Source organism: Callospermophilus lateralis, unplaced genomic scaffold (assembly GCF_048772815.1).
Source record: "Callospermophilus lateralis isolate mCalLat2 unplaced genomic scaffold, mCalLat2.hap1 Scaffold_600, whole genome shotgun sequence".
NCBI lineage: Eukaryota > Metazoa > Chordata > Mammalia > Rodentia > Sciuridae > Callospermophilus > Callospermophilus lateralis.
Genome location: NW_027514585.1, coordinates 713,944 through 724,385, shown reverse-complemented (window position 1 = coordinate 724,385; position 10,442 = coordinate 713,944). Strand labels below are relative to the sequence as shown.

Sequence of the window (10,442 nt, the reverse complement as noted above, 5' to 3'; positions counted from 1 at the left end):
TTTTTATAACTGTATAAATGTGATCCAAATGTGTCCACCACTAGTTTTTCCAAAAGAAACATGCTATAAATAAGCAAACTACATTTGCTCACTGATGTGTGTATGGACTTCCTAGGTGTCTCATTGGGCTAATTACAGACCACTCACAGTAATATATTTTTAGTATTAAAGTGTAGCATGATGTTAAGCCATTTTAGCTTTTACACATACATGTTGCACTTATGGCTGATAATGGAGAAAAATTTGCAGCATTACACTGTTAAGCTAGGTTGCATCCATTCTTTTAAATGGCGTCAATATCCATGTCATCATCTTTGTTGTCAGACTTCACAGTTTCAACTTTCAGTACACTGGCAGTCTTTGAGTACACCACCTCAATGTTCTCATCTTCATCTTCTTCTTCACCACCAGAAGATTCTTCCTCTGCTTCCTTCAACCACTTTATAAATGGTTCTGCTTTGACACGAATCTCTTTGGCAAGTTCTGTTGAAACATATTTCTTAGAGGACTTTTCCAACCAGCTGATGATGACCTCCTCTTCTAAAAGGTCTGCGTCATACATTTCCTTCAAGATATGTGGAATCTTAGAGAGGAGCTGAGCTTGATGCATTGCCACCACACACTCCAAACCATGAAGAAGGTATCGTTGAGCTTTTTTGTTATTGTGACAAAATCATAAGAAATGGCACCTGTATTTCTTAATCTGTTCTCTAATTTTCTCATTAAAAAGAACTTCAGTTAGAACAAGAGGCCCCATGGCTTTTACATCCAGCCTTTCTGCTTCTGCGACAATTTCTTTGTCTGATGAGTCAATGATACCCTCTTCTTTTTTTTCTTAACAAAATCAAACAGAATATTGACACGCTCTTCTACAGTTCTTTCCAAATCATCACTGAGTGTCAGAACTTTTGTGTGGTCACTAATTTCATCCATTCTACGCCTCTGAGCTTCTTCAGTTGAATCCTCTCCCCAATCATCATCCTCCTCTTCTTCCACAGCATGTGGAGGAGGACTGATTTTATTTGGTGGTGGTTGTGGTGGTGTCTCACTGCTGGATACAGAACCATTTTCCTTGTCTTTGCCCTTTCTATTTTTCTTTTCCTTTTCTTTCTTTCCTGCACCACTGTCACTATTCTCAGGTGGGTTTTTGAGAATAAATGTGCAGAGTTTATGATGTGTGTCAAGCATGCCTCGGTAGCCACAGGCTTTACAAGAATTACCTATTGTTTGCTTCTTTGGATTGACATGCAGTTCTATTTCAGGATTCTCACACTCAGGAGAGAGAACAAATTTTTTAATGAATCTATCCAACATGTCTTGCAGCTTATTCGCCTCATGAGATCCATTGACAATATAACGGTCATTCTTAACATCAAACTGGGTCTGTGCTCCCAGATCACAACCAAAATATTTGGTGGAATACATTGGAGGCCGATTAAGCACCTTTGCAACGTCAACCATGTTGACTATAACTGTCTTGATTCCATTTTCTTTGCCCTCAACCTTGGCAATCAGATGGGGCATCTTGTAGCGATAGAACTGGTCTGACACGCTGCGGTTGACGTTGACAGATATTTTGGCTTATTAGTGGCTTTATCAATAAGATGAAGAGATCTGTGATTGCAACTTTTTGGTATCTTCTGTCTGGACAAGTAGGGATGAAATAAACGACTGCAAGAGTTCTCGGTCTCTGACATGAAAAAATTTTCGCCTCTGAGGCTGTAAGCTCCTTGCTTGTACGCTATGTTTCCCCAATACAGGTACCAATGGCTGTGCAACAGCTCGTTTTCGTCAAATAAAGACATAAACCCAATGCGGCTCACCCGGGACTGGGAGGAAGAGGCGCTGGAAACCGGGTCCGGAGCGGCGGGGCGGGCGAGCGGAGGGTGGCCAGGCAGGTGCCGCCACCGAGCAGCAGGAAGGGCTGTCCCAGCGACGTCCGTGTCCACACCGGCAGCGCCGAGCCTGGCGACCTCTGGAATGTTCTCGTTCTGACTACCAAAAGTTCTTTACAAATAGGGTTTCAGGTAGAGACTGAATGTAAATGTCAGCACATGTGAAGAGTCAGTCACAATGATGAATTTTGGAAAATATGTAGGAAAGCAGATATAAATAGAGACATTAGGAAATCAGCAAAAGTATAAAGTGTGTAATTTGTTTGATATTTTCAAACGGGTTGAGTTTGAATGTATAATCTTAGGAAGAAACAAATATATTGTCACAAATTGGATTGATCTTTGAGAGCATTAGGTAACCAGGACATGGATGTTTTCATGAATCCATGCTCACTTTCCATTTAGGCTTTGGTAAAATCATAAGTGTGACCTTTGCATTTTGTGTCCAGAATATTATTGTGAAAAACAATGTATATGTAGATAGGGTGACATGAGTATTTCTTTCACCATTTTTGTAGCAATATTTTGTAGACGTATAAATTAGTATTCAGGGTACAAATAGGTGTACCCTGTGTCTATGAATATGCAGATAATGCATGAATAGATCATACTTTGTGTAAATAATATAACTGATTCCACTTAAAATAATGCATTGAATTGATATCTGAAAACATAAAAGAAATCTCATATTGATATACAATCATTCATACCAACCAGTAATACATCTAATGGTAATATTAGGGTTATGGTTTATCCTGAAAGGTGTGTGTGTTTTGCTTCAAAAGTGATTATGCAAAGCAAAAATAATGTGTTTGGAAAGAAGTCTCAGGAAAAGAATAGTCAAGAAACCTGGAGGAATACATGTGTTCTGAAGCAGGAAGTGATTGAACGTGAAACACATGCCTATAAATTTGCGTAATATTGGATGAAATATATATTGTATGATGTGCATTAACTGCAGAAATAGTAATGTACCAGTGTTGAATAAAAATGAACATCAAAATACACATCATGTCCCATAGAAATCTACTTGCATTGATGTTAATCTGGGTCAGTTACTTTAGAATTTTTAGGATATTTATGCACCATTCACTGAAGTTAGTTTTCAGTACTAGGAAAAAAAAAAATATGTATTTCAGGTGGATGAATATTTCTGAGAATAATCTTGTGAAAATTTGATTATAAATCCACATAAATCACAAAACATTTTAAACACAAAACACACACGGACATTAAATATAGCAATATATATGCCAATTTAAATTCATCTTGAAATATATATCATCCACTCATCCAAAACTATTTATTTAATGAACTTGGATTTATGTATAATGTTGTTCAGCTAGGAAGCTCCCCAAATAGATTGAATTTACTTTTCCAACAGTGTTTAGGAGGAGTGATCTTCTAAATGTGTATGCAAATAAGTGCTACACAAAAATCTTCCCACTCTCATCCAGGACAATGCCTTGATATTACCTTCACCCCAAGTAAGACGCAATTGGAGAAGAGTTCGAAAATCTGTGAATACATATCTGGAATGTAAAATGCTCAGGAGTTCACAACCTTGCAGGTTGCAGAGGAGTTTCCAAAAGTAAGGGACAGGCTTGATAGACCCAACCTGATCTTTTATTAAAATTGGGAGCCATCTTGCCAGAAAGCCGTGAAAAGATAATTTTGGCTTTACTATAAATTACTGCAAATTCTGAACCTGCTTGGAATGCCTGCCCTGCCTTGAACTCATCCATGCCTGGCTCTCTGACCAGATAACAGCGCTCTCTGAAACATTGGTGACACCTCATAAATATTTTCCTTCCCAGGCCAGACAACGACCCTCTCTGAGGCTCTAATGGTCCTCATAATTTCTGATGTTGGGGCCAGCAAAAAAAATGTAAACTACCATTAGTGTGATGTTTTCAAAGTTCTGTTTTCTGTAAGCCCCTTTTGTTTAACTTTCTGGGATATATAGCTGGGCTGCAAGAAAGGTGGTGTTGCTGTCTTGTTCCCGCCATTTTGGGATGGAGAGGCAGCCCAGCGGGTTTTAATAATAAGCTTGCCTTAATTTGATTTTAATTGGAGTCAGTGGTCTTTTCTTGTGTCCTGGCCTAACATTTTGGAGTTCCCCTGTGAGATGACGCTGCCCGACCCGATCACAAGACCAGACTACTGAAAATTCTGAAGCTGGCCTTCCCTCCAGGGCACTGGGCTGGAGAGCCACTCTAGGGGGTGCACAACTTGTGATGTTACAAGGCCTTGGGGTGAGCCTTCAGTCTGGGGAGCACTGCAGTGAACCACCACACTAAAACTATTAGCAAGCACCTGGTAGAGGAGGCCTCCATAGGTAAGTGACGCCTTTATAACATGATATCTGGTTAAGGGAGATCTTTTCTGATGACAGAGAGGTGGCCTGGGGAGGCTCACATTCACTCCTGTCCAGGACAGTAATGACAATCGTTCTGTCCTCTGTTCTGTTCTGTAGGGAATTCCTCTGGAAGGGTAGAGAGATGCCGAGGGGCACACACAAGCTCCTACCCCGGAGCTTTAGCAAGACGTTGCATTGCTCCTCTGTTTTTCTGTTTCTTCACCGGGTTTCTGTTTCTTTGTGTTTTGTTCTGTGTTCTATATGTTTTTTGTTTGTTTGTTTTTGTGCGTTTTTTTGAGTGATTTCTGTGGTAAAATCTAAAGGATATTGGACTTGCAAATGGGTAACAAAGCAAGAATGCTTGACACCCCTTTGGACTGTGTTTTAAGGAACTGCGATGAACTTTACCACCCTTTGTTAAGCAAGATGAGAGAAGCCCCTAGCTGGCGGCCTGGAGCACACCCACTCCAGATGGCAATGCCAGCTGGGGAACGAAGAACTGAGTATATCCCAGGTTAACAAGTGAAACTCCTTAGAAACCCCTGGTCCCTCCAGATCAAGAGAGTCACAACTTTTGGGCAGAGTCCCCTTGTTTTTCCTTTGTTAGCAAAGCAATAAACCTCCCATTTTATTTTTCTCAAAACCCTGTCCTCATTATTAAATTCGCTTTAATTGGCTTCAAGTTCAGGAACCGAACTTTATGTTAAAAATTTTGATATACCCCCCCCTGTCCCAGAACTTTTTGAGAGCTGACGACTGAAATGTTAGGAGATGGAGCATGCTTGGGGTGGAACCGAACCAGAAGAGCTAATCCTGTAAGTAAAAGGAGGGACTGAGGAACTCCCAGCATCTGTCAAAGCCCTGTTGCTTCAGGGAATTCCCTCCTTCGTCCCCTGCACTGTAAGGACTATGCCACCTCTGTCCTCTTAAAAAAGAGAAAAAGAAAAAGGGGACACTAAATTCAGTAAAATCACCATGGAGACCCTTGGTTTTACATTTCAGGTTGCTCCTCTGTGAAAACATCTGGGCCCCTTGTGGGGACATCTGTGGTGCCACTGGTGTAGGAGATTTTTCTCTTATCTGCTCTGTTGTAAAGGCTTCTGTCTGTCAGACATAGTCTGGAGTTCCTTTGTTTCTGTCTTGTGCCTTTTTTCTGGCCCTTTAAGACATGTGAAATAATGTGTTGATATTATAAATTGATTTTTGAGAATGATCTTAGCTGAATGTGTGTCTAAATGATGATGTTTCATTGTAACAATCTGGTATCTAAATGGGTTTTTGAAGCATTGCACAATCTTGCAGTTAAAAGTCGGGTTTAGGTAATTGTTTAGTTTATGATTTTAGATAATTTATGCCAAAGAACTTAAACACTTAGGATGGAAAACTAAAGAACTCTACTTCCAAGTTGGCAAGTAATTTCCCAATCATTCAGTCTTTTTTTCACGAATTTTGAATTGGGTAGCCTGGGAAAATGTCACTGTGTGTGCCAGTGCATTAATTTGGACAAGGATACTGAATCATAGTATGGTATCTGTTGACAAAACAACTTGTAATTATATAAAATTTTGTGAATTGTATTTTAAACTTGTATCATAATTTTCAACATCCTAACCAGAAAATTATGGTTAAAATGCCTTAGGCCTGAGGTGTCTGCTCAGAATAGCCATTTTTTCCTGCTCCTTCCAGACCTCAGCCAGGACTTATTTTCAAATGCAAATTAAAGAAGCCTGTAAACTCAAAAGAAGACTGATATGAGGCCTAAGGGGGAAAAAGGTATATTGTGTGGTATTTACTAATTACTGGCCAGTCATTTTATCTAGGACTCATTATTTTTTCCATAGATTCTTTATTTATTTTTTGAGCTCATGATTTTGATCCTACAGACCTAGGTTAATGTTTTTCTGATCAGTTCTATCTTTGACCAACTGTGGAATTTTTAAAACATTGCAATGGAGATTTCACCTGTTAAAAGCTACAAGGCCTTCACTATTATTATGTGTGCACACTTTTGTTATGTGTTGCATGTCTATATATATATATATATATATATATATATGTCCATATATCATATATATGATACACAAATTAACAAATATAATGAACACTTATATTAAAAAATCACTCATAAAAACAATTTTAAAAAGTGGATCCAAAGATCTTTAATTCACGTGATTTAAATGTTTCAATTATAAATTGGATAACAGATAAATATAAATGTCTTTAAATTTAAGCTTACAAGTTTTTCTAGGTGTTCAAAAATCTAATAAAATATTAATGTCTACAAATGGTCTGATATGCCTTTGTTCTAGGACTTTTCCTTCAACCAATAAATATGGTTTACACTGTTCAGTACATTTTTCTAATATTTTGATAAATAAGTAAAGTAAATTTGATATGGCATTACTCATTCATGAGTACTTTTGTTTGATATCTGATTGATATGCAAAGGTCTGTATAAGTACGCATTATATCAAGCTGGTGTTCTGAAGTTGTATGGTAAATAAAATATATATTGGGGATTTATTTACCTGTTATCAATAAGATATGTAAAGTTTTATGTTACTTTTTACATTGTGGAACAATTTAAATATATTTTTAAGTTAATGATACCCTAATCTATGTAAAGGTTAAAAACTTCCAGCCGTTCTTTAATTCATGTTTTAAAAGTGATATCATATGGTGTTAGCTAATGTTCATGTTACCTCAAACAATTTATGTAAACTTTGTAAAATGATATTTAAAAAACAAAGATCAGCTTTAGCACTAAAACACTTAAGATTTATAAAGAGCCCTGCCTTACCTGAGATAAGGCTCTGTGTCTCATCTTACTACATGTGAGAATGACTACGAAAGCAGTAGGTCAGATTTTATTTCATTTAAAGTTATGTTCAAAAGGTTATTTTTTTTTCTGTCAAGATTAATAGGATCTCAAAAAGGGGATATAATGTATAACTCACCCAAAAATTTCAGGGTAGCTATTACATGAACTAAGTATTTTTACTCTTCTTAAAAAATTTTATTTTGTAATTTCCTTATAAGTGATCTAATGATTCCCTGTTGGTGTTTTACAAAAGTGTTGCTTTAAGAACAGAACATGGGTTAATTTAAGATAATAAGTCATCACCTAGAAGACAGACAGAATAATAAGATCGCAATTAATAAAATATAAATTAATATAAAGTTATAGACATTAACAGGCTGTTAAAATTTATTTGCTGGTTGTTTCAGATTAGGATTTAAAATTAAATTTAAGTGAAAAGGGCGAAGAAAACCAATATTTGGCTCTTGCCCACTGAGTCAGTCTGAATCCAGGAAACAGGGGACTTCTCTAAGAGCTTTGCAACTCTGGGCCACATAACCTCCTGATCAGGGAGATTAATAAGACCACTGGAAAACATAAAGCCAATCAGTGCATTTGCTACAAAGAGGAGAGTCATCAGAGAAGGGAGACATCCCTGATTCTTCCGAGAGGAGCCACATGGTCAAGCAAGACCTGGACCCACCTAGCGCAAATGGCACTAGCAGAACTGAGAAGCTGCTCTCAAGTTTCCCCAGGAATGACTCCCATAAAAGCTCAGCTGAGTGTTAACAATAGATAGAAACAAAATTCAGTTTGACTGCTTCATCTTAAACACTTAGCAAAGACAGTTGAAAGCAAAATACAGCCATTCCTGGGTTTTTTATATAATAATAATAATAATAATAATAATAATAATAATAATAATAATAATATTTTTAGGTATACACTTTATGTTAGCCTCCCAAAATAAGTAAGACTGTGGGCTACAAAGAAGGATTCTCAGACAGGAATGCCTGATAACTATAAAGAGAGGCTATCAAGAGGAGCTACCAGAGGCAGAAGTTTTTAGTTTAAGGCCTACAGATATTCCTAACCTACACAGGTAGGCTTGGTGTTTGCTAGTATGATTATCCAGGACTGAGTAACAAAATTAAATGTTTCTCTATTAGACACAGAGGTCATACTAGTGAAAGGATTTTGCAAGATCAGATGACATTAAATAATTAAACTGTATCTTATGGGGAGGGACAATTGTACAATAAATGTTAAATATTAAGTTGACAGTCCTGATAACTGGAGATATTAAAGATTGGTGAGGAAACTTCATACAGTGACATGTTCCAGCTGCTGCAACATTTATTCAGTACTCATGTTTTTTGTTTCTCTCATAGAAGAACCCATCCCCAGATGACTTTACAACCTGTTCTTCCCCAACCAGATTTCAAAACGAATTGACTTCTAAAAGGCAACTCATGTCCCTCAACTGACTTCAAAAAGGCAACTCATGTCCCTCACACCATGCACCCTCACGTCACCCTCTCTCAGCTCAAAAAAAGCCAAAATGAGAGATGACTCTCTACTTACACCAATGGAGCCAAAAATAAATAGACTATCAATTTAAGTAATTAATTAAGTCAGGTAATATCAGGGAGATCGGTTTTCGGTGAATTCTAAATATTTAGTGACTGTTACCCGAGGGATTAAAATTTCCTCAGTGCTCTTCCCCTACCCTATCAAAGATTTGAAAGGGACACATAAAAAAGGGGGGAATGATAGACCCAACATTATCTTTTATTAAAATTGGGAGCCATCTTGCAACAAAGCCATGAAAAGATCATTTTGGCTTTACTATAAATTACTGCAAATTCTGAACCTGCCTGGAATGCCTGCCCATGCCTTGAACTCACCCATGCATGGCTCTCTGACCCGATAGCGGCCCTCTCTGAAAATTTAGTCACACCTCATAAATATTGGCTTTCGGTGGCCAGACAATGACCCTCTCTGAGGCTCTAACGGTCCTCATAAATTTTGATGTTGGGGCTAGCAAAAAAAAAATGTAATCTACCATTAGTGTGATGCTTGTCAGAGTTCTGTTATCTGTAACCCCACATTTGTGTAACTTTCTGGGCTATGAAGCTGCGCTGTAGGAAAGATGTGGTTGCTCTCTTGTTTCCGCCATTTTGGGAGGGAGGGGCAGCCCGGGTGGTGGAAATAATAAGCTTGCTTTAATTTGATTTTAATTCGAGTCAGTGTTTGTTTCTTACATCCTGGTCTAACAGGTAAACACTCCACAAACATAGAGCTCTGCCAGCCTAAAGACTTCTTGAGAAACTGCCTCTGAGGTTGGGTACTTGAAATATATGCTGTTGTCAGGAGCTTTAGCTTCTTTTCTAGTGAGACCATTAAAGCTGGGTCTGCATCTATTTGACTGGAGGGCATGGTATCTTATTTTCCAATGAACATGAGTCAGCAGTGCTTAATTCTCTGTTTGTAGGTAAACTGTGACCACTGGGGGCTAAGTGTCTTCCCGTGTGGACTGTGAAGCCATTTGGTCATCCTCCATTTAGGTGGTGTTTCATGGTGCTGCACTGGAAGTTTGGTATTTACATCATGAAATACAAGGAGTTCAACTGGGACACAGTGCTGGAGGGAGTTCTGTCACATGTGGTGGGTCAGGGACTGCAGGAAAATGCACTAACCAGGCTTCTATCCCACATAGCTTTCCCCTTGACCATATCAACCTGATTCTGATCATTGCCTTGAAACCTCTCCATATAACAAGATGCCTTTACATATAAGGGTCTCCTGGCGGCACCATGTCAGCCACAAGGCATTTGGATGTCTACTGGTGATCCACATGGCCCCACCTCAGATATTTAATCACACACCTGCACACCACAGCTCTGGGCCCACCACTCAGCAGTCTCAACTTACTGGCATCACTGTTCTTCACCATTTTCATGAAACCCAGTCAATCAAGGCACTGTCTGGTACACTCATTATCAGCAACAGGAGATTCAAAGGTTCTCCAGTGCCAACTGGTCAAGGGAGTTTCAAAAATTTCAGGGTATTTATGTAGCCACTTTTCAAGGATGAAGTTGGAGGCACTGTGTGTTTCAATTCATTCAGGAACCATTAAATGTTGAGGAACCTCATTTCAATGAATGCTCTGGAGAACTCTCAAAGGCAAGGCTTCTCAAAGAGTAGCTAAATGGTCACATGAAGCAAGGCCCATTGAGGTCTACAATGTGAGGTCCATGTGTGTTTTGAATCTAAACTATGGCTGCCAAGTCTTTCAGAATAAAATCATGTGATATCCTGCCTGAGATTCCCAGTGATCAGTCGAAAGCCAGCCTTGGCCTTGATCTCAGTTGTCAAGGGGGACTCT

The 10,442-nt window shown here is 38.6% G+C and overlaps 1 pseudogene; it reads right to left on the bottom strand.

Annotated features, from left to right (window-relative positions):
• Positions 1–239: 239 nt before the first annotated feature.
• Positions 240–10,442, bottom strand: part of LOC143640728 (eukaryotic translation initiation factor 5 pseudogene) — a 31,864-nt pseudogene continuing 21,661 nt past the window's right edge.